This window comes from Lepidochelys kempii, chromosome 11, assembly GCF_965140265.1.
Source record: "Lepidochelys kempii isolate rLepKem1 chromosome 11, rLepKem1.hap2, whole genome shotgun sequence".
NCBI lineage: Eukaryota > Metazoa > Chordata > Testudines > Cheloniidae > Lepidochelys > Lepidochelys kempii.
The window spans coordinates 41,532,755-41,560,165 of NC_133266.1; the positions used below are offsets into that span (position 1 = coordinate 41,532,755).

The window sequence follows — 27,411 nt, forward strand, 5'->3', positions numbered from 1 at the left end:
TTTCAGAACAAAGCTCCTGTCCAGCAACCAGTATATTCTATTCATCAAGCAAGGAGACTAATGTAACATTACAGCACAATTTTCCTCGCCACAAACCTTTGCACTTATCATGCCCTGCAGTACTGCCATTTTTCTTCAACTGAGCTGTCAGGCCTAGCAATAAGGAACTGCAGGAGAGCTAACTACAAGAAAAGGCAAAGGAAAAAGAGGGTGGGGAACTTGGAATGCTTTGTTCTAAGTTTAAGTGGAAAAGTAGACTGAAAAACCCCTGCAGATAAAAGGTGTTGGAAGGAGATCATAAAGGCTGTTATGAAGTTAAACAATTTTTAAAAAGTGGTGAAAAAAGACAAAGGGCACATGCAAGAAAACTTTAAAGATGTGCTCTAATTGCTAAATTCTGGACTGGATTTTCAACATTCCCCAAACTGCAGAGATTTTTAGATTAAGGCTCTGCTCTAGTGATATATAACAGGAAGAGGAAGTGAGAAAATACAAAAAGCAGAATAAAGCAAAACAAGGAAGAAAAATGGATGGATATAAACCAAGTATGGAGAAATAGCACACACAAAAAAAAAAGTACTAACTTTACAGCAGCTGGATTTCTTCTAGAATCACAAGGATCCCACTGCAGGAGAACTCACCTGGTGCAGCCAACCCCAGAATCTTTTAGCCAGCACCCTCTTGTATACCTTCATGCCCTTACAGTGTGGGTATAAAAGGCAGAGCAGCCCCAACTGCCACATAGTTCCTTAACTAACATAGAAATCCAGATAAAGGTTCAATATCATTGGGGAAGGAGGGCAAGTCATGGCATCCATGTGGACAAAGCATCCAAAGAACACCAGATACAAGAAAGTAAGTAACCTCTTTTTGTTGTGAGCACTCTTCCACATGGATCCTACTGTAGGTAAGCGACTTGCAGTTGCCCCTCAACGAGGGAAGAGATTGGAGTACCTGTCTGAATAATGATTATGGAACAGCTCTACCAAAATGGGCATCTGATATAGAAACTGTGACAATGGAGTAGTGACTGGCGAATCTATGAACTGAACTCCAGGGATAGGGATACCTCTTAAACAATCATAGAATCATAGGACTGGAAGGGACAGAGGAGTATTGGTTAAGTTGAAGGCACCTACATGCCCTGCCTGACCAGGGCTGCATGGCTCAGGAGCTATGTAAACCTCCATCCCAACTCCCTATGCCCCCCTTGGAGCCATGGAGCCTCAATAAGAGCATCATCCAGACCCCTGGACTAACAAGTGACTACTGTACTAAGTCCCTGTTCTGTACTAGAATTTATTGACACTAGGCAATCAGCTGCAGTCTCAGGTTTACCTGAAATTGTTCCAAGTGAAAAGTGCCCAGTAATAAACCACCCAAAGTACAGAACACACTGTGCAAGTCCTATCTGTTTGAGCTTCCTGACACAAGATTATAGACCTGGAGGCCCAATCCTGCCACTTTGGCTCACCTGAGCAATCTATGGGCTGCAGGATCAGGCCCATTACTCTCCTAAGCAGCCCAGTGTTCACATAAGACTCCCAGAGAGGAATTCCTTATTTAACACAAATCAATTTTATGTTCTCCCCTGTAATTTGATATATCTGCCTCTGAGATCTCACTTCCCCATGGTCAAATCATTATCCCAGGACAGGTCCTATTCAACATGAAGAAGAGAAACTTCTGATCAGCCTACTCTATCTGCTCTATGCCCCTAATATTTCTGTCAATATATTTTGTTTCCAACCCTTTTGTTTTTTCATTTCACACAGCTGTAGGCCCCAATCTTGTTTGCAATGAATTTAATGGCAAAACACCTGCTGACTTCAATGTGCCCAGGCCTCGAGCATCCAATCTCTGCATGTGGGCTGTACCACTCACCATTGTGACATTTCTACTTGTAAAAATGTGAAATGTGTGTGCACATGTGCAGCACTGAGGCATTTATAGTCCAACTTACGTACAATTCACCACAGAATCCTCCTCAGATAGTGGCAACTAGTAATGTCTCACAAAACAACAATGAAATGGCCAGTGTCCTACCAGCAGTGTAATGATAATCACACATTTGCAAGGCAGCTACAAAACAAGGCTCTAAGCGTTTCCAGGAATGTTCAATATTCCAATGAAAAGCACAAACTGTAGTTCAAATATGTCTTCACTCTGAGTGCATTGGGTCATTTACCTTAACAATGTGAACGTGCTCTCATTATCATGTTCAACTTGATTAGTGTATAGTCTAACATTTAAAAGTGCACTTCAGATGGACGAATGTATGAATGCATGATTGGTTCCTAATAAATTGAGCAACCTTCTAATGAACTGTGAGGGATCTAGAAGGAACTGTGGTAGATACTAGACAGACACAGAGAATCAGACAAAAGGAGATAATAAGGAGGGGAAGATATTCTTTCAAACAGTTTGTCATATGTGCATCACATACTGTATAACTCATTGCTAACTTAGGGATATTGAGCAGGAGGGTGTACAGAGTCAGGGAGGTAGAAATCATTAGGAATTTGGGTGGATGCTAGTGAAAGGTCATATGTAGATATCACAGGCATGACCAGTCTGACTGATGTGATTTGGGACTGTGCTACTCAAATATATCATGCCCTGGAGCAGGGAGCTAACCGTGTCTCTCTATCCATCTCTCGTTTGTCTGCTATTGGACTATTTCATTCAGTTCTGAGCACCACATTACCAGAAAGATATTATCAATTATCACATTCATGTGGATTCGGAGAAAATCAACAAAAATGATCAGAAGATTAGTGAGGACAGATGTAATGTGCCTAGTGTGGCTAAGAAACAAGAGAGAGGACATGATCAAAGTATTCCACAGCTGTTTGAAAGAGGTTGACACCACAGAAGGAAAAAAATTGTGAGGTAAATGGGGGTATAACTAGAAGTAATTATTTTAAATTAAGAAAGGGAAAAACTGAATATTAGGAAAAAGTTTAGTGAGATATATTAGGATGTATAATTCCCCTCAGTGGTAGTAGAAGAAGCCCCATCACATTGGACATTTAAAACTAAAGCACTAGAAAGTATACTGCAGAGATTAATAGTGAATTACTAGGGTAAGTTTTTTCCATCTCTAAATTCTGAGTCTATGTTATGGATTACTATTGTGACCATCTGCTTTTTCCATTATTCTGAAATTTTCCATCTCTCGTATTCCTTCAAAAAGCAGTTGTTCGTATGAACTTTTTCCACTTGTCTCCTATAATCCTTGAATGTCAACATTGCCCATACACTAGTGCCTGCCGTTCAGTTTTCACTGAGAATACAATGCTTGGACAAACTGAACCTGTGGCATTTTTGGCATAGCCATTTTAACTCTTTGCACACCAAGAAGAAATTTGAAATGAAAAGTCAGGCCACAGCATATATTATAGCTTTGGTAACACCAAGAACTTCCTTTCCAAATATCTGGAGTGTTATATACATTTCATGTCTCAGCAGCCTCAGCAGGACTTGCTCCCAAGGTCAGTAATGAGTCATTTTTGGCCTCGGCAATACTACTAATGTTTCTAGGTTTAGTCACATAACATGTTTACTCAACTGAAGTACACTGGGAGTTGTACAAACACATTTCTGGGAAAAGGCTGTTCTGGAGTCTCTCTAATTTACCTCCTTTTAAAAGTTTATCTAATCTTTCTCCATATTTGCTACACCCACCACTGGGGCATCTGAGTGCCAGTCAAGGGTTAAATATAAGGGCTCTTTCTGTTTATTTCTTCCTGTTCTTCCACCTCATTATCTGGAGATTTGGGAGTGCAGGAAAGCTCAGTTAAAGAAATAAGAATTTGCATTTTTTTCTGAAAGGAGTGAGGTTCTACCTCTTAAAAGACCTCACATCATCACTATTATTCAGACTGGTTGTGTTCTCTTTATCTACATGAATGACCCAGTGATGTAAAATAAGACTAGAATAGCTCCATTGATCTGCTGCAGAATGCCAATGCCTATAGATGTATGTACATGTTTGTGAATGCCTCCGTTGTCCACTGAAATACCTATAACTCAAGGACTAGCAAAGAGGACTGTACATTCCCAGTCACTGAAAACACAGCCATGAGAGAAGGGTTTTAAAGGAGTAAGGGTTACAGCACAGATGTGATGTTTTCTCTTCTGTGGCTGTTATGTTCTTCTGGAAAAAAACTGACAAAACATGTTTCTACAATCATTTGCTCACTTAGGTAAGAAGCACTTCATCAGAAGGTAACAGCAGGATCATATACTAGTATCAATAGCAGACTCTTTCATGAGGCCTGTGGCTATCAAAGAGGAACTGTAAAAATCCAATGGCTACCCACACTTGCACTTTGACTGAAACTGTGCTCCTTTTTCTTGGTAAACAAAGAAATAGATTCTGGCAGTAAACCTGCCAGCCCACCTCAAGATTACAACAGCAGCAAAAGAAAGGGTATCCCTCTTAACAGCCACACCTACCATAAAAGCAGCAAGAGCAGGTTCAGTAGTGGTGTTCAACATACTCACTGTTAGTTACTGCTGACATAGCCAGTACAGTAGAACCTCACAGTTACAAACACCTCAGGAATATAACTCTGAAACGTCTGTAACTCTGAACAAAACATTATGGTTGTCCTTTCAAATGTTTACAACTGAACATTGACTTAATACAGCTTTGAAACTTTACTATGCAGAAGAAAAATATTGTTTTCTTTTTTTTTAATAGTTTACATTTAACACAGAAATGTACTGTATTTGCGTTGGTTTTCTTTTTGTCTTTGCTGCTGCCTGATTGTGTACTTCCAGTTCCAAATGAGGTGTGTGGTTGACTGGTTGGTTCGTAACTCTGGTGTTCATAACTCTGAGGTTCTACTGTACTATATTTGCATGTAGAAGAGATTGGGAATTTTTTCAGATACCTTTTTTTTTTTTTGGTTGGAAAATGCCAATTCATGAAAACTAAAATTTTTGCAGAAAGACAACTTTCATTAGGAAGGTTTCTCATGTACAGAATGGAATATATATGAATATGAGCGAGAGAGAGAGAGAATAGCCACAGAACAGCCAATAGCCTATTGGTTTAGAGGATTCACCTGAGATCCCAGACCAATTCCCTGCTCTACCTGATTCAGGGCAGGAACTTGTCTCCCACATCCCAGTCGAGTTCCCTAACCACCAGGCTATATGGTCAGTCAATCTGTCAGTCAATTCAGGCCCAATTAATATTAATTATTTATTTAAAGTGGAACAGCTCCAACAGGAGGGACTGCGTGTGATAGAGACTTGATTCAGGCAAAGCTGGGACTTGATCTTGGGCTTCCCACATCTCAGGTGAGTAACCTAACTATTTGATGATGGGCTATTTTGAGGTGGGTCCCTCTCCCTCTCTCTCACAAAAACGTTTTAGTTTTTTCTTCCATATTGGAATGAAAACAAATTTTTAAACCTGGACATTTTTCACAAATTGGAATTCTTGTTTTCTGGCCAGCCCTACTTGTATGGCTAATAAAACCATGTGTAAGAGGCATGGTTTTCACCACTGGCAAGAAAGGTAGCTTAGCCCAATGAGCAATGCACAGGACTAGGAGTCAGAAAAACAAGGCTCTGCAGCTGATGGTGTGCCTTTCCATGCCTCAGTTTCCCCATCTATAAAATGGGAAGAGTGACAATTCTTTTCCTTTGAGAGCTGGGGAGAAGGCCAGCCTGTTAATGTGTGGCAGAGAATGCGAGTAGGAAATCAGTCCCCAGAATCCAGGGGAAATTGAAGCCTCTGAGCACTGACTGGCACCCAACCCCAGTTTGGGTGATCAGTGAAGATGGAGTATGTAATACATCCTGTTGGTAATGGCACAGTGGCAACAGACAGCCACACACCAGCAGCAGGCAGTTGTGCTACAGTGGCAGTAGGAACAGCAGCAACAGATCCAAACTGTGCTCCTGCAATTGATAGAGCACCTGCAGAAAGAACAAGAGGCCCAATTTGCCACTCCACAGACATGGCAAGAGGCTCACGTCCAACAACAAGAGTGGTTGCAGAAGCGGCTGGGCCAAGGGACTCTGGGAAATTAAACTGGTACTGGAGAAGGTAGTTTGGGCTGACTGGACTCTGGTTTGGTGAAGCTGGGGCAAGAGGATGACCTGGAGGCATTCCTCTGTACTTTCAAGGAAGTGGCCAGTGCAGCAGCTAGGAAGAATCGACTTGGGCAGCCTGCAAAGCACCATTTCTGACAGGCAAGGTACAGGCAACCTCCCGAGCAGCGAGTGACAAGCGGGCAGCCTGCTATCCTGTGGTGAAGGCTGCCATCTTGGATAAAGTGGGATTGACTCCAGAGACATAGTGGCACCACTTTTTGGCTGAACCATTCCCAGAGGGAGTACAACCATAGGTAGTGGCTTAGAGATTATGGGACTTCATTGCCTGGTGATTATGCTCAGAGATAGCTCCACAGAGAAAATCATGGACCAAGTGGGATCCCAGAGTGAGGTAAGGAGATTCCAACCCGCCCCAGTGGGAGAGACAGGTGAACAGGCAGAAGTCTTTGAGGCTTGAAAGAGCCATGTGACCTGAATGGCATGGCACACTAGGAATGTCCCACTGCGGGAGACCAAACAAGAGGATACCATGATCTGGAATGCGTCGGGAAGCTATCAGTGGGAAAGGGTCCAAAGTAGCCCAAACAGGGGGAAGTGCTTCCAGAGCTAGCCATGGAAATCCACTGATGCGCTTCAAATATAGCAGGCCTGGGTATATTTGGATGACTAATAAAAGAGTGTGATTACCAAGGTTGCTATTACAACCAGGCTTGAAGCCTGCAGTCCACTCTGAATGGTACTGGGGCTCAGCCATACATGGTACCCGTTTGACTGGGGAGGACTGTTTGTAGAAGATCTAGTGGGCTCAGGATGTGGGTACACCCTTGTCCAGGAAAATGGGGTGCTGGCAAAGAAGATGTATCAGCATCTCCCCCATACATGTCTTATGTTTACATGGGGAGACATGATTCTACCCCCAAAACAGAGGTTGAGCAGGGGTGGAGAGATCGGCTATGTGTCAGGGTAGTGGAGGATCTTCCATGACCGATACTTTTAGGAAGACACTAGTGGGGTTCCCCAGCCCTGATGCAGAGGAAAGTAGCATAAGAGCTGGCAGATGAGAAAGGTCTTGTGAACCCAGATCAGTGGCCAAAGACAGATAAAACCAACTGTTGATCAGAAAAGGAGTGCAGAAAGCAGGAAGTTTGAGTTATAAACTCATCAACTTTAAGACCAGAAGCAGGGGCGGCTCTACCAATTTTGCTGCCCCAAACAGTTGCCGCCGAATTGCCGCCGCGGGACACAGACTGCCGCCCCATTCTAAATGCCGCCCCAAGCACCCGCTTGGAAAGCTGATGCCTGGGGCCAGCCCTGACCAGAAGGGCCCATCATGATCATCTAGTCTGACCTTCTGCACATTGCAGGCCACAGAACCTCACCCATCCGCTTGAGACAGACTGAGAGGAAGTCCTCAGTCATCTTTAAAGCTTACAGGAGCAACTGAAAGAGTATCAACAAGAACTAGAGGATGTAAACATCTTCCAGCAGAAGATCATCAATCAGATGATAAAACTGGACTAAGAATTAGCATGGTCTGGGGTGGACGCAGATTGTGGGAAACAGCAGTGCTTGACTGAGGAGTTGGCTACTCTTCAGATGCAAAAGGGTACCAGGGAGCAAAAGCTCATGGCACAGAATGAGCAGCAAGCAGTGCGAGCCCAGACAGGACTGCAGGCCAAACAGCACGCTGTGGGGGCCCAAAAGGGATTTCATCAGCATGCTGGGGCCCAGGTAAAAGGCTGGGGTCAAAGCAGTGCTTTTTGTGGAAGGGGATTCAGAGAGCACCTGTTTTATGGACTGGGGGGACTGCCAGAACAACTAGCAGCTGCTGACAATCCAGAAAGCACAGCTGGCTGCAGGACATAAGGTGACTCAGGAAGAAAGGGGCCACCTGATCTTAATGGTTCATAAGCTTGAGGGAGAATTAGAGACTCTGTGTGCAAAGACCTCAAAATCAAAAAAATGAGGCTCTATTGACTGTCCCCTGGTTAGGTTGTCGACTGTAAGGCTTCCCTTAGGGGTGGCAAGGTCTTAAAGAGAGGAGTGTCACAGGCTGTCACTAAGAGGGAGCAGGGCAAGTGCCCCCCGTCCCTGGTCAGCTGATGCAAATTAGGTTTAAAAGAGGGCACCTTTGCCTGGAGGAGCTGAAGACCTGGTGAGTCTGAGCCAGGGAGCTGCAAGTTCCCGTACAAGGTAAAGGGGGGAGAACCCTGGGAGCTGTATCCCAGGGTGGGTTGCGGAACTGTTGCTTTGCCTATACTGGGAAATAAACCCTGGAAAGAGACTCTGGGTGTGGCAGTGGGCGCTTTGGGACCTGGGAAGAAGGCCAGCTCATTACAGATGCCTTCCTATTGCAATTACCACCTCCAAAGCCTGTAGCGATAGGAAAGGAAAAGACTCAGAGCAGCTCTCCTTAACAAAGGGACAGAGATGAGAGGCTACAGAGGACTGGTGTACTCTTCCTGCCACACAGGCAGTAGAGGTTCCCCACCATAGGCATTGCCAACCGTCTTTTGGGTCAAACGCAGCATGACCTGAACATATCTTTCCATAAGATTTTCCTCTCCCAAAGCTTACACATATTGCCAGCCTCCATAGCCAGAGACCAATACATTCAGGGGAAACACTTCTAGTCATTAAAGGGAAATTCCTGCCCCTCTCCACATTATGTGATCATGGAAGGCCCAAACTGTAGTGGGCCAATGGTCTGAGGCCTGGCTGTGGAAAGGCCATGCAGAAGCCCTCTGCACTCCTTCTCTGCAGCAGTATGGAAGGGCAGAAGCATAGACACCAACTTACTCAGATCCTACGGGGGAGGGGTACTAGACCCCTGCTCCGCCCCAGGCCCTGTTCCCACTCCATCCCTTCCTCCAAACCCCTGCTCCCACCCCACCTCTTCCCTCCCCTGGCCTCTTCCTGACCCTACTCCTCCCCCTCCCCCTCCGCACCTCCTGCACATCCCTGAACAGTTGATTGAAGTGGATGAGAGGGGAAGGAGCTGATTGGTGGAGCCACCAGGGGAGGGTGCGGCGCTGATCCAAGGGGCTGCTGGTGGGTGCTGAGCACCCACTGTTTTTTTTTCCCGTGGGTGCTCCACGAGCAGTGCCTATGGCCAGGGGAGCACTGGAGGCATAAGTCAATGGGTTTAGCAGCTACACCTATCCATTACCAAAACACCATGGCCAGAGAGCACTGCAAGTCTCAGTCACCGCTGCGCTCCTGGGGCTCCCAAGTGGCCGTGTTTGCAGCTATCAAGCGGCTATGCAGGTGTTCCACAACTTGGGCTGGGATGGTGGCCATGCATGCTGATTCCAGTGTATGTCACCCACCCAAAGCCCATTTACTTGTGTGAGTGACTAGGATTTCGCCCTAAGATAACAGTCTGAGGAAGCATCTTCAGTGGAAAGACTCCTCTATTTGCATGATGTCACATTTCACCAAAGATTAGATTTAGGAGAAGTCTGTGGTTAACGCCTGAATTTCTGCCACATTTGTGAAAAAGACAAAGTGAGCTATCCTGAGGCGGCAGAATAGCTGGAACATTTGAGATGACAACTAGACTAACTAGTGTGTGCCACAGTAGAAACACTACTTTTTATATAGCTACAACAGCTCAAAAATGGCATCTCTACATTTGGCATTTTCTTTGCAGATTCAAATCAGGAAATGCGTGCATGGCAGAACAAGGGAAGACTGTGGAAACCTCATGAACCTCTCCTGTTAATTACCAGATTAATCTCCCAACAAGACTGATAAACACAAATAGGACTGAAACAGATAGGGAAAATCTCGTGTGGCTCAAACTGCTGTAAATGTCACAGCACGATTCCCTCCCTCCCCCGGTTTTACACTAAATGTTTAGGTTTGGACATTTTAAAACTTTGAAATTATCCATATATTGAGGGGGGCTTAACTGACATTTATAAGGCATCCTATGGCCCTCTCAACACCATTCCTTGTTAGTATCTCCTGAAGCTCATTCTTCAAATGACTATATCAAAATTATTCCATCCCACTGCCTTTCATGGCTGTTCAGGTTCTCTCACATCCCCCTACCTGTGTTAGAGCATAGTGTAAGACAGTACTGGCTTATGCAATATACATTCTCACACCAAAGAAATACTACTCAAAATATGCCCCTTTATCTTCATCGTCTCTGCTACGGTGCCGATCATACATCCACCCCATTTAAAAACAATGAAAACCATTAATTTTTATTGTTTTTAGTCAAGCTGTATACGGAAGGGTCATTTTCTGCCTTGATTCCTTTAAACTTTCACATGTCAAAGGAGGATAAATGTACATTTGCAGGATGGCAAAACACAGCCACCAGATATCCTAGGTTCCACTCAGTCCTATTCAACTTTTTATTTTTTTCCTTCTCAGTGAGCTCTGCATAAAGCTAACCCGAACCCACATGGATTTGTAGAATATCCAAAAAGAATGACAATGAGTGATGTGATGTAGGTGGAAACTGCCTCAAGAAACCTAAATTGTAACAGGAAAAAAATTGACATTTTAGATTTTAAATGTTACACAGTTTTTATAAAGCTTCAGTCAATTTATTTTATTTATTCTAATGAAGAGCATTACAACTGCTTTACTGCACTGAAGCAAGCATCGATCACACCATTAATCACACCTTGTGAATAGTCACAAATCAAGTTCTAACAGCAAGCACTGAATCAGGAGCAATGAAGCATAAACTCCTTCACAATTTATGATCTCTCCAATTGCATCTTTTCAACCATTAAATTGCAAGATACCATAAATTTTTATCTTCTTCACTTCAGTCACATTATTGATTCTGCCTTGTGAAATATAGAATAGCTGTAAATCTAGGCTATTGAATTAAATTTAAAGTCTTGACTTCGGAAAAGAAACCCAACACACTGCCATGGCTGTTAATTTACACTGAGGAACAAATGATAGAAACATTAAAATTTAAATGGACAACAGGGATTTCAAAGAGTCATAGTTCTGTCAATCCCAGTCCTTGTCAACCTTGAGGGGTTTCTTTTAGCCAAATTTTAGAATGAGAGAGAGAAAAAAACAAAAAAACAAAACCACAACCCTCCAGGTAGATGCCAAACATAATTTTTGCCGACAAGTAAATAATGAAAAGATTCCTAAATCAAAGTGACTAAACAAACATTAGGGCTCAACTCAGCCCTGGTGTAACTCTATTGAATTCAGCAGAATTGTACCTGCTTATGTTCACTCTCTCTCTCTCTCTCTCACTTTCATACCTCCCTATTACATGAGGAACATAGGGCTTTCACCACTGCCTTCCATCTTCACCAGTCTCCTACTGCAGACTTAGCTTCTTCCATTGTCATTCTGGTAGCTTTCAATTCTGCTTCTATTGTGTATATCCATGTTATCCTTGGCCTACCTCATTGCCTCTTGCCCTGGGGGGGTTCTAGTCCAATGCTGTCTTACATCATTCAGGCCTTTTCTCCATGTATGTCCTAGCCATCTCCATTTTTGTTCCATAATTTCTGGTCCTATCAGTGCCATATAGTACAACCAGCTTTACATATATTCAAAGTTTAGTTTGAAGAACACAATTTCTGTTTCTCCAAAATGGATTTAGAGTAGCAAAGGCATGTCTGGCTTTAATGTCTTCATCTGTTCCACCTGTTGTACTTACAATGCTTCCAAGATATGTACAACATCAGACATCTTCTATGTCAGTCCCAGAAAACATTACTGGTATTTTTTGTTGTGCGTTGATTCTCATGACTTTCATTTTCTGTGTTGATTTTCAACCCTATTAATTGTGAATAGGCCTGGAGATCATTTGTTTTGGTTTGCATGTTTCTACAGGTATGGAATAGCAAGCTGATACCATCTGCAAAGTCAAGTTCTGTAACTTCTGTGTCAAAGTCCATTGTATGCCCCTTAGTTGTTCTGTGGTCTCTCTCTTTATACAATTCACTACCAATAAAAAACTACCTGTAGTAACCTTGAATGGCTTAATCAGTTCATTGTTATGTATTACTTGGCATGTCATATTTTCATAGAAAGTCTGAATGACGTTCACAAATTTCTATGGGATGCATAGTGTCACAGCAACTTCCATAAAATTGTTCTATCCATTGTACCAAATGCATTTTAGAAATCTATAAAAATAATATAAAGCGGTGACTGCCATTCAATCAATAGTTCTATGATGATATGTAAGGTTACTATTTGATCAATACATGATTTCTCCTGTCTGAACTCTGCCTGTTCTTGTCCTAACCTTTAATCTACTGCTTTCTTTATTCTATCTAGAATAATATGTGTAAATACATTACTTGGAATAGAAAGCAATTGAATGCCTGTCCAGTTTTTACACTGACTGATGTCTTTCTTTGGCGTCTTCGCTACAATTTTCCCACTCATTTGGTATTTTTTCTTCTTCACGTATCTTTTGTGAGAGGCTTATTGAAATGTCTACTATGTTCTTTAAGTCTGCTCTAAGAACCTCCATTGGAATGTTATCTGGACCTTGGGCCTTTCCATTTTTTAACCAACTGACTGCCCTTTCTACATCTACTCTGCTGTTGGGTCCTAGTTCAATGTCCACATCTTCTCCTTCTGGCCTCTGGGGGATTGACCACTGGCTCGCCATTCAGTATTGATTATAGTACCACCTCCATATATTTAATTGTTCTGATGTCTTCATTGTTAAGTTGCCCTCATTGTCTTGAACTGGTTGGTTAGTATTTGTTTTTCGTCCTGACAACTGTCTAACGATGTCTGTGTAATTTTGTGCCGCAGCGATCTGTGCATCTGTTTCTATTTGGTCTAAAAATCTCATTTCTCTTTCCTAACATTTTTTTGGCCTCTTTGTTCTTTTCAGCATATTCCTCTGGGAGCCATTCTGTCTGTGTTCTTCCTTGATTTAGTATACACTTAATTTTGAGTCTTTTTGTATTTTCTGCCATATATCCTCAGATCACATTTGTTGTGATGTTTCTTCCTGAATCACAGCACTTCACCACAACTACTAATGAAAATTTCCTTTACAGGTTTCCATTACCTTTCTACCATTCCATCATCTTCATCTTCAAGCACCTGGTATCTATTTGCTAGTTTAATTCTAAACTCTTGCTGTGTTGTCATCTGTTATAGCATGGTGATATTATAACATCTGATATTATAACATGAGCATCTTTGTTGTTCAGATCTTTTTTTTAATTTTTATTCTCAATTTAGCTACCATTAGTGTGTGGACCATTCCGACATGTGCTCTGTTCCTGTTTTGTACCACCTTCTACAGTTCTTCTCCATTTGCATAGAATTGAAATGTGGTCAGTTTTGTTCCCTGTTCTGAGGACCTCCAAGTTATTTTATCAGCAAACATTTAATCATTTTCATCTATTTCACCAAGGTCTTGTGTGACAAAGTTCCTCCTCTACCTTGGTGGGTCCTGCGCTTATTGGCAGATTTGCTCGCCTCAGAGATTCACAGCAGCCCTCAGTTTGGCCACTTTAGTGGTTCAAATCTGCTGTTTTACTCAGATAACCTCATCACTGGCCAGGATGGGGAAAAGAAAGGAGACCAATCCCCGCAGTCTCTGCTGACCCAGCATGTGGGTCGGGGAACAGCCCAGAGACCTTCCCTCTGGTGGAACCCACAGTCCAGGTCAACTCCTCCTGTGTCTGATCAGGAGTTGGGAGGTTTGGGGGGAACCCGGGCCTGCCCTCTACTCTGGGTTCCAGCCCAGGGCCCTGTGGACTGCAGCTGTCTAGAGCAGTGATCTCCAAACTTTTTTGATCGCGCGCCCCTATCAGTAAAAAGTTTTTGAGCATGCACCCCCAATATATGTATATTTATTTATGTATAAATTATATACATGTACTACTGTACTAATATATTATGTATATTATAAAACATACCCAAAAAATTGAAATTAGAAAAGGATGAAAAACAACATTTTAAAAATATTTTATTTTATTTTATTTATTAACGGTACAAAAAATCTTTTTGGTCTCACTAAAAAAATAATAATAATAATATGTGTAGTGAGAGCAATGTGATTGAATATGCTTCATTATTTTTGAAAATCTTGGTTTAACACTTTGTGATGCAGAGATTCGAAGGTCTGGTTCTAAGTTCAGTTTATTTCGCACCTTGGTTTTAATGGCTGTCATAGCTGAAAAAGATGCCTCACAAAGATTCGTAGATCCAAATGGAAGTAGTACAGCATTGGCTGCGCTTACTAAATCGTGATACTCATTTTTCAATCCCATCCACCAATTATGCAAAGGCTTTGTTGAAATTCGGCTTGTAAATTTCCATCTTCCCTGATGTCAATCAGTTGTTCTTGCAAACTAATTGGAAGGTGTTGCATTTTTATATTTTTAACATATGGGTTCAAAACCCACTCAAACTCTTCGTTTGGAAGATTTTTAAACAGGTTAGAAAATTCTGTTTCCAAGTTTTTTAAGTGTGCAGATATGAGAGTTTTTATAGGTGACACACTTACATCGTTTTCAGCAACAAAATCACATAACGATGGCAACGCTTCCAAACATCCGTTTTCAAAATGCTCTCTCCATAGCAGTTACTTTCTCACTCATTGTTAAAAAGTCACCTTTACCTTGAAGGGACAGATTAAATGTCGATTTTTTTGAAAATATCTGCTAGGTAGCATACCACTGCCAGCCACTTGTCATCACAGAAAAGGTCAGCAAATTTGTCTTTTTGTAAAAGAAAAATGCGCAACTCATCTTTAAGTTTGACAACTCTTTTAAGCACTTTGCCACGAGATAACCAGCGAACCTATGTGTGGTACAAAAGATTATCATGGTCACTCCCCATCTCATTACAAAGTATTGTAAAGATTCTACTATTTAAAGGTCTTGTTTTTATAAAATTAACCAAATCGATGATATCCTATAGCACTTTGTGCACTTCTGGCTCCAACTTCTTTGCTGCAATAGCTTGCCTATGAATGATGAAGTGAATGAATTTTACGTGTGGTGCTATCTCTGTAACCTTACCTCAGAATCCTTTCTTTATTCCAGTTGAAGCAGCCGCTCCATCAGTGGTTACACTTACACAGTTTTTCCATAAAACATTGTTTTTATTAAAGAAGTCATTTACTGTTGAGAATATATCTTCTCCGGTATATCTGTCCTTTAGTGGCTCACAAAAAAGTAGTTCTTTGTGTATTTGATTATTGAAACAGAATCTAGCAAATACCATAAGCTGAGACACGTTAGAAACAGCTGTACTTTCATCCAACTGTGTAGTAAACCTCCCGCACTGCGTAATTCATTCTAATACTTCTTTCTTCAAATCTTCAGCAATGTTTTCTATGCATCTTCCATCAGTATCTGCTGACAAAGGAATGCATTTTAGTTTGTCGCCATATTGTTTTCCATGTATTATTTCAACCATTTTTACCACGGCAGGAAGAACAAGTGTTTCCCAATGGTATGCGGCTTTTTGTCTTTTGCTATTAAGTAAGAAACCTCATAAGAGGCCTCTAAACATTTATCATTAAATTTAATGAAATTTTGTAAAGTACTGGATTGAGTATCGCATGACTTTAAACATTGCTGAAAAAATTGTAGAGGTTTGTCTTCATGTTCTGGATGCTTAGTTTTTAAATGTCTTGCTAATCTTGATGGCTTCATACTATCATTAGCTAATATCTCAAGGCACAATATACACTTAGGGTGAGATTCATCGTTAACGATAGTGGATGTCAATCCATATTTCAAATAGTCTTCTTGATAATTTTGAATTTTTTTGGCCGACTTCCTGTCAGATCTGATTAAATCCTCATTGTTTTTACCTCATAATGTGGCTGATGAAGAGCTCGTACTAGGAGTAGGATACCAGGGTCTGTGATAATGTGGTGATATGCTTCGGTGGTCCGGCCTGGTTTGATTGAAAACACGTCCTGGTACCGGTTGATCATCTCAGTTACCTCCTTCTTCTGGTTTGGTGTCAGATCAGGGGATATCCTGATCTGCTCATGTAGGTTATTTCCCTGGATTGGGGCCTCTTGGGCCACCACACATGCCTCTCACTAGTGCCAAGATTTCAAGAGGTTAATGTGATAAATCTGTTCTTGTTCCGGCGTCCTGGCTGCCACACCTTGTAGGCTATTTCCCCCATGGGTTCAACCACCTCATAGGGCCCCTGCCATTGGGCCAGAAGCTTGCTTTCTGCCGTGGGTACCAACACCATCATCCAATCCCCTGGTTGGAACTGTCGGACTTTTGCCTGGCGATTGTAATGGGTTCACTGGGCCTCCTGTGCCTTTTCCAAATGTTCCCGTACAATAGGGGTGACTCAGGCTATCCGGTCTCACATCTGCAATACATGTTCTATTATATTTCTCCCCTCATTGGGTTTCTTTTCCCAGATCTCTTTGGCGATATCTAGCATGCCACAGGGGTGGCACCCATATAATAACTCGAAGAGGGAAAATCCAGTTGAGGCCTGAGGTACCTCCTGGATAGCGAACATAAAGTAAGGTAGTAGGGTGTCCCAGTCCTTCCCGACCCGACTTACCACCTTCCTTATCATAGCCTTGAGGGTTTGGTTAAACCTTTCTACCAGCCCGTCAATTTGTGGATGATAGACTGAAGTTCTCAGGGTATGTATATGGAGCAGCGTACAGAGGTCCTTCATTAGCTTTAACATAAATGGAGTTCCTTGGTCTGTTAATATCTCTTTCTGTAGCCCCACTTGGGCAAAGATCCCCACAAGCTCTTTGGCTATCATTTTAGAGGCTGTGTTCCGCAGGGGGATGGTTTCTGGATAGCGAGTAGCATAGTCCAAAACAACAAGTATATATTGGTGGACCCAAGCCGTCTTCTCCAGGGGTCCCACTAGGTCCATGGCTATTCACTCGAAGGGGACCTCTATGATGGGAAGGGCTACTAAAGGTGCCCTCAAGCGGGGACAGGGACTGGGACTGTGCAACTGACACTCTGGGCAGGATGCACAGTACCTCCGCACTTCTTCATGTACTCCGGGCCAGAAGAACTGTCGTAGGACCTGTGCCAGGGTCTTCTCTACCCTCAAATGCTCCCCAAAAAGATTACTATGGGCAAGACTTAATACAGCATTCTGGTGTTTTTGAGGTGCTAGGATCTGCTGTACCTTCTGCCCCTGTACTGGTGCAAAGCTTCTTCATTATGAAGTAGGGTCCTGGTCCCTGGGTTTTCTCTTCCACGGGAACTCCATCTATTTCGGTCACCTCTTTCCTAATGTTGTCATACCTTGGGTCTTCAGCCTGGTCCCATCCAAAATTTCCTCTCCCGGGGCTGGTCTGTCCAAGTTCTAGGGGGCCAGTCTCTGTTGCCTCTACTGGTTCAGAGGCGTTAGGGTATGGGTCAGACTCGGGTGCTTCTCTCTCCTGGGTGGCCTCCTGTTCAGCTGCTCAGGTCTGCCTACCTACAAGAGTGACCCTCTGGCTTTGGGTCAGTATTTGGGTTCCTAAGGCCTTAGCTGCCCTTCTTTCCCTTTTCGTCTTTCTACCCTGTCTGGGAGTGGAGAACAAATCTGGGGATATCTCAGAGAAGATTGGGGGTTGACAGTCCACTGTGGATGCCTCACTAATTTCAGGGTTCCCCTCTTTCTCCAATCCCCCTACTGAGAGTAAGTCTCCAAACCCTGGGAAGTCCCTCCCTATGAGCAATGGGTATGGGAGTTTAGGGACTACACCTGCTGCTACCTCAGTAGTGTTCCCTTGGATCTCAATTTTTACTGGGATGCTGGGGTAGTAACTGACTGTCCCATGGACACGTTATCCCCGTACGTTTAGCCTACAGCAATTGACTATGCTTCACAAGCCTCCCCGAGACAAGCGTGATAGCACTCCCCGAATCAACCAGTGCCATAGTCTCTACCCCATTTAGTTTCACTGGTCTGGTGTACATATGTGGGGTTAGTGAGACCCCCCACAAAGTGGATTAGGGAGCATGGGTCTGCCCAGTTCCCCAAGTTACACTGCATAGGCTTCTCAGCATTGGGACATTGTGCAGCTACGTGTCGCCAACTCCCCGTGGGCATAACATCTGTATGGAGCCCTAGGCGTCCCCCGGTCTCTTAGTTTGGGCAGTCTAACATCACGATCTTCTTCCCCCTCAGTGCTCCAACTCTTTGTGGCCTCTGGTGGGCCTTCAGCCCCTCTCTTTTTTCACCTGGGCCCTCCTGGTGGCCCAGTCACCTGAGCTCTAGGGCTTGGTGCTGCTAGTTTAACCCAGGGTGCCTCTTCCTTAACTGGTCGGGTCAGCTCCCTCGCTGCCCTTCGCCTCTCCACCAGAGCGACAACCTCGTCATAAGTGGAGGGTTCGTTCTGGCTTACCCATGCGCAAAGGTCTAGCAGTAGTCCCCTCATGTATCAGTCAATGAACAGAACCTCTAGTATCTCTTCCGGACTCCGGGACTCAGTTCGCAACCATTTTCATGCAAGATGGATGAGGTCATACAATTGGTTTTGTCTTCCTGGTACCTTCACACGTGATACCGCTGGGCCCGCACTGCGGTCATTACCCCAGATCTGGCCAGGATCTCTGCTTTCAGCTTCGGGAAGTCTGCTGCAGCCTCTTCAGGCAGATCATAGTAGGCCTTTTGGGCCTCCTCACACAGGAATGGGGTGAGGATGCCAGATCACTGATCTCGAGGCCAGGCCTCCCATAGGGCTGTCCTCTCAAAGACAAGGAGATATGCCTATATGTCGTCCTTCCCCGTCATTTTCTGCAGGCAATTGCTGGTCTGTATATTCCATACATGGCCACGGTTCATCTCCGTAAGGGCCTTCACTTGGTTTACCAGTTCACACAACATAGCACGGTCTTGAGCAGCCTGGTCAATCAACAAGGGATTAGTCTCATGCTGCAACCGTACTGCCTCCTGTTGGGCAGCCGTGGCTTGTATCAATGCCCGCACTACATCCTCCGTTGTGGTGAAAAAAAATAAACCCACCATTTTTTTTTTTAACACCCTCCTTCTTCCGCCGCGCTGTGCACACCAGATCCCACCACTAACACCAGTTTTGACAAAGTTCCCCCTCTACCTTGGTGGGTCCCGTGCTTATTGGAGGATTTTCTCGCTTCAGAGATTCATGACAGTCCTCAGTTTGGCCACTTACATGGCTCAAATCTGCTGTTTTACTCAGATAACCTCATCACCGGCCAGCATGGGGAAAAGGAAGGAGAACAATCCCTGCAGTCTCTGCTGACCCAGCATGTGGGTCGGGGAACAGCCCAGACCTTCCCCTCTGGTGGAACCCACAGTCCAGGTCAACTCCTCCTATGTCTGATCAGGAGTTGGGAGGCTTGGGGGGAACCCAGGCCTGCCCTCTACTTCGGGTTCCAGCCCAGGGCCCTGTGGACTGCAGCTGTTTAGAGTGCCTCCTGGAACAGCTGCACAACAGCTACAATTCCCTGGGCTACTTCCCCATGGCATCCTCCCAACACCTTCTTTATACTCACCACAGGAACCTTCTCCTGGTGTCTGATAATGCTTGTACTCCTCAGTCATCCAGCAGTATGCCTTCTCACTCTCAGCTCCTAGTGCCTCTTGCTCCCCAGCTCCTCGCATGCACGCCACAAACTGAAGTGAGGTCCTTTTTAAACTCAGGTGCCCTGATTAGCTAGCAAACTATAGAGCTGTTTTTCAAGAGCTAGCATGAGTCCCACTATCCCAAGTAGGTTGACCTAGACTGGGAGGTTCGAGCCAGCTCAGTCCAAAATGCAGTATAGACATACCTAACGGGTTCCTGAGGAAGAGTAGACTCACTGCTTGCGCACCACCTTATGGCTGGACACAGTCTAGCACAGGGGATCTCAAACTGGGGTTGAGACCCCTCGGGGGTCAAAAGGTTCTTACATGGGGGGGTCGTGATCTATCAGCCTCCACTCCAAACCTGGCTTTGCCTCCAGCATTTATAATGGCATTAAATATATTTAAAAGTGTTCTTAATTGATATGGAGGGGTCACGCTCAGAGGCTTGCTATGTGAAAGGGGTCACCAATCCAAAATTTGAGAATCACTGGTCTAGCTGGCTGTCTTTGTCTAGCACTCTTCACTAATGGCCCCTCTTCTAGTGACTTGGCCCTCTGGCCAGGTCATGTTTTAATTCCATGCCTTCTGAGGTTAAAAAAAATTACAACTCAAAGTCAAAAAAGTCTTACTACAAAAGAGGTTTTCTGCCACCTTTGGAGCTATCCCTTGGCCCAAAGTTTAGGCTCAGTCTTTAGCCTAAATAGTCCTTACATCAGGCTTGAACCTTTCCTTGTGCCTGGATGGGGAACACTGCCCCACTCTCTGCTCCAGGTTCTGGCCCAGGGACCCTTTATTGAGCAGCTAGGGCAGCTCCTTCAAACACGTTGCTATTTCCCTGGGCTACTTTCTACCCCTGAGCCCCTTGTGCTGCTTCCTTGAATCTTGTGCTTAACACAGCCTCTCTTCTGGTTTCTCCCTATGTCCTCCCAGCTTCTCCTTTCTCTCCAGGAATGTCGACCCCTCAGGACTGCCTCTCTGTGCCTTTTCAGGGCCCAACACAGGGAATAATTCCTACCCTGTAGCCTTCTTCAGTCTGCCTTCCTCAGACTCTTCCCAGAGAAAGGGAACTGCCTACCTCCTCTTTCCTGGGTTTCTCTATTTTGGGACCTTCTGTAGCTTTCACTGCCTTCTTTTATTAAGTTGATCCAGCTCCTGCTCAATGGGGTCTAACCACAAATTGAGCTTGATGCACCCTCCAGATGCAGCGAAGTGGGCTAATTGAGCTCTCAGACTCCTTTGTTCACCTGTGTGGGGTAAACAGCTAGGGTTGCCAGTTTTGGTTGGTAGTATTCCTGGAGATTTTCATCACATGACAATCTTGAATTCAAGATTAATCTTTAATTCCTGGGGTCTCCAGGCCAATCCTGGAGGGATGATAACCCTATAGACAACCCATCACAGTCCCCCAAAGTCCCACACGCCATCAGTTGTGGGCTGTGTGCTCGGAGAAGAGAATGGGGCTGGGGAGAGGAAACTGCAGTTGAGACAATGTCTGACAGACATCCCAGTATGTGTCCCATAGATTTACTTCTCCCTGCCCGTTTTGCAGGCAAGGTGAATCAATGGAGGTGGAGGAGTCGGGAGAGAGCAGTCCCTGTAATCTTCCAAACACACAGACTGTGATTGTGCCTGGTCCTTGCACAAAAGGGTGCTTAGGAAGGCTCCCTGCACTCTTTCCCTCCCACTCCCCTCTTGCACATCGATATAAGGGCCAGGGACAACCTAGCTCATGAAACTGGAAAAAAACTAGTAAATGCTAAGAAATTATATTTCAAAGCTTAAACTGTGTTGCCTATGCACCACATACTATTTGTTCCGTGTGTTAGTGTTACCTTTCTGATGCCAGGCCATATTATTTAGAGCTCTGAGGTTGTCAGCTATCAAACTAAGGAGGGTCAGGACAATTAAGTGCTTAGATGGAAGACACTCAGAAAAACCTAGGATCTGCAGAAAGGGATGTTGAGGATTACGTTTTTCCCTCCAAGATGCGAAACCAATACTCCAGCACAATGCTATAGTACAATGTGTTGAAAAGGTGCCATTTTTCACATGGGAAATTAGTTCTATTTGTGTTCAGTGTCCAAATTCTAGCTTGAACAACTATATATTGCCTACCACATATTTCCCACTCCTCTAAAATCAAATGGAGAAATTATCTTTAATCATGCAGAATGGCTGCTGCTTTCCATCCCAGAGATGGCTGCATTTCAGTACTAATTGAGCAAAAGCTCAATAGGATCCTTCTACACAAAAATGGCACATGAATATAAAGTATTAATACGATTTTAGAAAGTTAGATTCAGGCTGGCTGTGGTGTCATTCACAACTCATTAAATATACTGTACACTTGTAAATGCTGTTTCTTAATAGCCATACATCTCTATGTGCACTGTATTTCTAGTGATTACAGAGCTACTTGGGTGATTAATGTCACTTGAACTTCAACTTTCTGCCTTTCAATCACACAGAATCACACCAGAATCATACAACTACTGTCCAGATATATGCAGTTTCTCTTATTACTTAATTACAGTAGATCATACCTAGAGAGGGACATCTGGTTCCATTTCAATGTCTGGAATTTTTTTCAGCCCAGAGAGTAAATTTCTTTGTATCAGGGTCAATGAAGTAATCAAAAATTGTCCCTTGGGAAGGAAATTTTATTGTTCTCATTTCTTTGATCCACCACCTGCTAAACTCCATGTGGTGATCAATTAGCTGGGGAAAAAAACAAAAACCAAGAAAGACAAAAAATATCAAGAGACATGGCTAGTCCTTATATATTTCTACTCTACAACAGCAATAGAGAGAGGTATCTGAAAAGGTTCATGGGCTCATCTCCACATCCAGTGCTTTCCCAATACTTCCCCAAAACTCATCTGAACAACTATCCTCTGAAAATTGGCTAACAGCACTCATGAGATCAGACTTTTTTTTAAATTTTGAAGTCTCCTGTGCATCCTGCTTTCAGCTATAGTATAATTCTGCAAGAATATAGCTTTTTCCATAATATTTTCTCATTTATCATTTCAAACAAAAACCCCAAAGCACAAAATTACATGAGAATTATAGCAAACGAACAAAGGGAGACTGGATGGCTTAGCAAGTTGGTGCCTGCATGTGAACCCTTCCATTCCTTGGTTTCTGGTTCAAATTTAGCTCCACTCACTATTGTGTCCCATGTTACAAAAGAGTTCCTTAAATCAAAGAATTAAGACTTGATACCAAGTTACATAAACCATGAAAATTTATATCACTTATTAAACTCTCAAAATCTGGCCTCAGCATGCTCTATCTAGACTCATTAAACAAAATGGGTGTAATATCTCCTTTGGTTATTTGAAAGTCCGGCTGAGGAATCTGAAGTAAATATCCCTAAAATGGTAGTTAGCCGTAACAAAAAAGATGTTAACACCTGCCAGCTATTGGTTGGTCTATGGCATGAGAAATGAGTTGGTCAGTTCAGGCCAGTTCCCAGTGGTCAGGTCTAGCACCACAAAACATATGATCACAGCTGGCACTCAGCAAAGAAGACACTGAGCTGTGAGGAGAATTGAAGAGTCTAGGTAGGATGGTGTGCCCACGGGAAAGGACATACAGAGGGGAGAAAGGAAGCTATTATCAGATTAAAGTTACTTTTCAATGTATAACGTAGGTTTAATATTTATTGTAATGCTGGCTAAATGAAACTTAAACATTGCAAACAGACACCATTTATTTCATTGTTAAGATGTACACAAGAGATTCAGTCTCCAGCACTTATTTTTAAATAATATGTCCCTTGTAACCGAGTTGAAACTATGTCTTTTGTAGCTTGCAGTCCTGAGTAATGAAATGTGCATATGACATGAAGAACTTGTAAGAATTTCAAAAATGAAGCAATTACAGAAATATTTTATCCTTCTTTGGGTTCAGTCACTCACCTGATCCTGGAAGAGAACTCCACTGAAAGGCTGGATGCTTGCAAATGCAAAATGTATTTCATAGAGTTCATGAGGAGAGTCTGGGGAGTATTCTCTGGTGTCAGAAGACAATCCAGTAAAAATCACAAAGTCTACAATAAAGAGAGCAGGTCAGAGGCTTTGTTGAAGTCCACAGATTTTTTGAAATTATTATTAATTTAAAATTAATAATAATAATAATTTCCAGTTCTCTCACACCTTTTATTGAGACATCAAAGAAATCTTTACAAACATTAAATCTCACAACATCACCATGAGGTAATTATAACTACTTTATAGATAGATAAATAGAAGCACCTCAGAGGCAAAGCGTTGGGAATATAACTCAGGAATCCTGACACGCAGTCCTTGCACTAACCAGCAGACCACTCTTCCCCCAATAGCTGCTTCAAAAATATAATACGGAAATGCTAATGATTAGGGCCTATGCCACAGCTCATTGAAGTCAACAGAGGACTTCCATTGGCTTTGGATCAGGGCCTATATGAATAAACTTGTAGTATTTTATTACAAAATTAAAAATAAAATTAGGATTAATAGTTTCTGTTCAAAGAAAAATATGAACACTTAACATTAAATGGGTGTAAGGGATGCAACTCTACTGTACATGTCTGGGGTACCTGAATCAAAAACCTGGATCCAAATACAACATAACTTTGTGGTGTTCAAAAGCTCGGACCAGATTTGAATTTTGCAGCTAGAGCCCATCGCTAGTATATTATTCATAAATATTTGTTTTTACTTCTCTCCATTCTTTTTCACAACTAAGCCATTTGATCCAGAGAGTATTTTTTAAAAATACTGACTCGCTCTGAAACTCATTACAGAGTGTAACACCTGCGCTTTCATATAAAAATGTCCATGAAATCATTTTTTAAAAAATTTATAGGGGTTTTGGTCTAATTATCCACATGTCCCAGAAGCCCTCTCTATAGCAATTCCTGTTGTTTGCCATGATCATTACTGATCGGGGTAGAACTGACCAACTGCAGGCTTCCTTGCTTCTGAACTGTGCCAGCAAGCCACTTATGACTCCAGCAGATTCTTTTAGTTCAATGAGAATTTAATAATCTGGTTTTTTTCTTTGAGAATTTCCCTTCCCAAAAAAGGGTCATTGCTCAACATGAGGAACAAATTGCTGCCCTCACAAGAGATGGCAGAAAGTGAACTGTGCTTCTCAGAAGCAGAGAATCATCTGACAAACTGCAGCATCAGATCACAAAAATCACTGGTTTCTTTTCCTTCCCATTAAAATGTGGTACACTCGCATACTGTAATGAGTTCTCCTGGATTCTAGAGCAGAACAATGGACTTTCATTTGAAAAAGGAATGCTGTCATTTGTTATAAACGTTCTGAGTCTCCCAAGCATTTTTCCAGGATTTGTACAGATAGATATTTGACACAGAGGACATCATTTCTTTAAGTGGTGTGATCTTAGAGCCAAATCCTGCCCGGTGATGTGGGGATGTGTTAGGCAAGGAAAAGGGCATTCAGCAGTAAATGCCAGCTCAGAGCACCACAGCTCTAAGGAGACATGGTCTGTCAGCTAGGGTGCAATGGCTGCTGTCAGCAGTATGGAGAGGGCACACTGCTTCTTTCCAAAAGAACAACATTCACAGGTCCTCCTGTAGTATCGTGCCCTGCGCTGACAGGATAGCTCCAGAAACATGGCCAGGGCCACTCTCCTTCTCTGCTCCCATCTGGTAAGGGCAGGGTTGGACCCTAAATATAGATTTAGGGCTGTTTTCTAACTACTCTCACGTGATACAAAAAGGAAATGTTCATATTATGTTCTGCAAATGGGATCATGTTAAGAAACAAGCAAATTAGCAAAATACTCTGGAGAACCTGGACAGGCTGATACAATAATATTTTATGTCGGGGATGTCCATTATTCTGTAATAGTACTGAACAAATTATATTAAAATTTCTAATTAAGAAACTGATGGCTGAAGAGAAACAATGATATTTCACAGAAAAAACAACTGAACATAAATGACACTAACATGCACCCCTTGTTATGAAGCAACACTAGGTGACAATCTGGTATATTTCTTGCTCATTTCTATCTCTATTAAATCTTCTGGGATAGATATTGACTCTTTAAAATGTGACTTACATGGAAAACAAGGAAACTCTCTTCCCAGAGAATTCACTACCTAAGCATGGCACGTGATGACAGTTGAACATTAGAGAATATGGGATGAAAAGACACAGAAATCATAGAAATGTAGGGCTGGAAGAGACCTTGAGAAGTCATCAAGTCGAGCTCACAGAGCTGAGGACCGTCCCTGACAGGTGTTTGTCCATCTCATTCTCAAAAGCTTCCAGGGATGGGGATTCCACATGAGCTACAGTAATATGATTGCATGGCTGCTTGTGTTAATCACACTTTGTATAAGCTTTACTTGGTTTATTCTAGTTAAATAATGCGGTAAGGACAGCCTGTGCTGAAAAAGCAGCTCACAGTTAAGTGGTGGTGGTGAAGTGATGGAGAAGGGTAAGTCAGGTATGGTGTTGTAAAATAAGGAATGAACTCTACCATCACACTGATAGAAAGACTTTTCTCTTCAACTACCTACTTCTGCTCTATGCTTTTTGGCTAAATCCAGCAAACTGAGCCATGTGATGCTGTTTATAATGTGGATTGATGTTTGGTAATTGGGTTGAAAACGCCAAAGTATTTCATTTAGGATTGATCTCATTAATCCCAAATCCAAAAATAGGGGTTGGGCAACATTTTCATCTTATTTCTTAAGAAATAACAGTCTTCTTTGGGCTCAGGACAAGCGACACTTCTTCACTATTACTGAGAGGAAATGGCAGTAAAAGGTAGAGCTTTAAATTAGAGACACTTATATTGAATGTGTATGTTATAGGAATATGTACTTATACAAACTCAGCACAGGTATTGAGGGAGTCATAATTCAGTTTTGGTGCTTAAGTGACATTGGCTATTTGGGAGATATTCATGTCCCCCAACATTCATTGGATAGGAGTGCAAAAACGGGCAAATCTGAATTATATTAATATTAGAGAGACAGCCCTGTTGTCCAAAAGTAGATCTGGTTAATACTGAGTGACAGGCTGGTGGAAAGCCGAAAGAGAGAGAATTTACTAATACAAATGGATAGGACTGACAAGAGACTATCCTAGAAACTCAATAAGAGATGGGAAAGATGGGACATACTTTAACTTACCATTGGCTGAAGTTTCATTCTGTGGTGGTATGTAATTAAAACAACATGAAACCTGGTTATCTAACTATTTTAGGTAAAACAGCTATTGTTATTTAATATTCAGACCGTCTGCCAATGTAATAAGACTACTTATCTGGACATTAGTCTGGGTATTCTTAGATGGCATGCAGGAGGATTTCCCATGTATTTGCCAGCCTCTGCACTGGAATTTGGTTGCTAGTGGGGGATAAAGAAGATTTATTTACACAAGAAAAAATTGTAGCATTAAATAAATGATCACTGAGCTCCAGAGTATTGGTGAAAGGAAGAAGGAACAGTGACTTCACTGAAGGGGGCTTTTAAGCAAGGGCATGTTAATGTACTACACATGTCACACTGCCTGCACGCATAACTGTTTGCTAAATCCCAGGCTCAGTTGAGATGTAGCCAATGGAAATTGACCTTTTCCACATGCCAGGAATAGCGCCTATCATTAGTGACAGCATCACACTCCTCTATTGCTCTCTGGCATTATTTTAATGGATTTTATAATGTGTTAAAGATCATATCACAGAACTTGCAAATCCAGACTAAATAAATAATACAAATAAGAATGAAAATCAGGCCTTCACATACATAGACAAATATCAGGAGTAGTGCACACCCCTAA

The 27,411-nt window shown here is 42.8% G+C and overlaps 1 pseudogene; it reads right to left on the reverse strand.

The window, feature by feature from the left end:
* Nucleotides 1-27,411, reverse strand: part of LOC140895942 (dynein axonemal heavy chain 11-like) — a 175,709-nt pseudogene that overhangs the window by 127,388 nt on the left and 20,910 nt on the right.